The following is a 2,072-nucleotide window of genomic DNA, read 5'->3' on the forward strand; positions in this document are numbered from 1 at the left end:
TTTAAACTATGTTTAAACTTTGAATTATTCTTAATATCTAAAATCGAGATTCGTAAAGCCTGTTGTTTTAAGACAATTTTTGGATTACTTACTGGGCTAGTGAGCTCATGGATTTGTTTTAAATCCTCTTCAGATCAAGAGTGGTAGACCGTGGTGGATCTTGAAAGACTGCCTGTAGATGTTGCTTGTCCTGTGTAAAATTGTAGTCCTTGTCATTGTCTATCACTATGTCCCTGTATTTTGTATTTTGGACTTATGTATCCCGATTTTGTGTACTTTGTAGAGTTTGTAATCCTGTAACTCAGTTGGGTTATTATAGTTTTACCTGTCCTGGATCAGATTATGAGACCTTGCAGGCCTATGGGGCTCACGCCTTGTGGGTCTGCAGCCGTTTGTCTGCGCACCAGGTCTGGTGAGCCGGGTTCTGGGCGTGACACATTCTATTTCACATCTTCTTATTCTATCATCGTTATGATTTTCTTTTTCTTTCTTTTTAGTGCAGTTCCAGGTTATGACCTGAGGGAATCCATCAATATTGATTGAAGGAAACCCTGAGCTTGAACGTACACTTAGAAGAAAAGGGAAAGAACCTGTGCAAGAATAGCATAATTAAACTGCTTTGGAAGGAGAGGAATCTGAAACATGGCAGAACAGAATGAGCAACAGCGAACACTATCTGACTATGCCAGACCTTCAGTGTTGGGCAGACAATCAAGTATTGTGCATCCCCCGATTACAGCTCAAAACTTTGAGCTAAAGCCGGCATTCATCCATATGTTGCAGCAGTCCGCACAATTCAACGGTTTGGCCGATGAGGATCCAAACAGTCACATAGAGAGCTTTCTCGAGGTGTGCCATATGCTGAAGATAAATGGGATGACGGATGATGCCATCAAATTGAGAGCCTTCCCATTTTCCTTGAAGGGGAGAGCGAAGCAGTGGCTACACTCATTACCTAGAGCATCAATCACTACATGGGAGGAGATGGTAGAAGCTTTTCTAGCCCGTTATTTTCCTCCCTGAAAATCAGCAAAGCTTAGGAATGAGATCTTGTCCTTTGTTCAGTTGGAATTGGAGTCTCTATTCAAGACATAGGAAAGGTTCAAGGAGCTCCTGAGAAAGTGTCCGCAACACGGATTCCCGGAGTGGATGATTGTTCAAACCTTTTACAATGGTTTGAACCCGAGTACAAGGCAACTCTTGGATGCGGCAGCAGGAGGTACCTTAGGTAGCAAAACTCCCACTGAGGCTCATCAATTAATTGAGGAAATGGGGTTAAATAGCTACTAATGGAATGCTAGGGAGAAGAAAAAGGTGGCCGGTCTCCATGAAATTGATGCGGTAACCTCATTGGCGGTGCAAGTAGAGAGTCTTAGTAAGAAGCTAGACCTCATAGCTTCGAATAGAGTTGCGACCGTGACCAATTGCACCGGTTGTGGTGGAGGACATGCTCCCTCCGATTGCCCGATCATTATTGGTGATGTTTCTTCTGTGGAAAATGTTGACTTTGTAGGTAATGGCATGAGACCTCAAGGGAACCCATATAGCAATACTTACAATTCAGGTTGGAAGAATCATCCCAACTTTTCGTGGAGTAATCAAGGACCACAAAAGGCCATGGGGCCACCAGGTTTCCAACAACAACAACAAGCCCCTCAAGTGGAAAACAGAATTTCAGGCTTGGAAACCTGAATGACGGATTTAGAGAAGCACTTGGCTAGATTTGTTCAATTTGTAAATACATGGTTTGAATCAGTCGAGGCTACACTTCGCAACCACACCGCCTCTTTGCACAACCTTGAAAATCAGGTGGGGCAAATTGCGAAGTCTCTCTCCGAAAGGCCACATGGAAGTTTACCAAGCAATACGGAAACCAACCCTGGAGAACATGTGAAGGTGATCACTTCGAGAAGTGGTCGTGAGGTTGAAGGGAGCCTTCCGAGTGAGAAGCCGAAAGAACACGCACCCGAGGTTGCAGAGGTTGAGGGAGGAGCAAAGAAAGAGAAAGAGGTGGCACCCCCACCTTTCAAGCCAAGAATCCCTTATCCCTCTAGATTGAAGAATGACCAAGG

At 44.4% G+C, this 2,072-nt stretch overlaps 1 non-coding gene across 1 annotated transcript; it reads right to left on the reverse strand.

The window, feature by feature from the left end:
• Positions 1–1,032: 1,032 nt before the first annotated feature.
• Positions 1,033–1,139, reverse strand: LOC120257765. Its single transcript, XR_005535851.1, has one exon. It is a non-coding gene; the product is annotated as a small nucleolar RNA R71 (small nucleolar RNA).
• Between the last annotated feature and the right edge of the window lie 933 nt (positions 1,140–2,072).

This window comes from Dioscorea cayenensis, chromosome 3, assembly GCF_009730915.1.
Source record: "Dioscorea cayenensis subsp. rotundata cultivar TDr96_F1 chromosome 3, TDr96_F1_v2_PseudoChromosome.rev07_lg8_w22 25.fasta, whole genome shotgun sequence".
Classification (NCBI taxonomy): domain Eukaryota; kingdom Viridiplantae; phylum Streptophyta; class Magnoliopsida; order Dioscoreales; family Dioscoreaceae; genus Dioscorea; species Dioscorea cayenensis.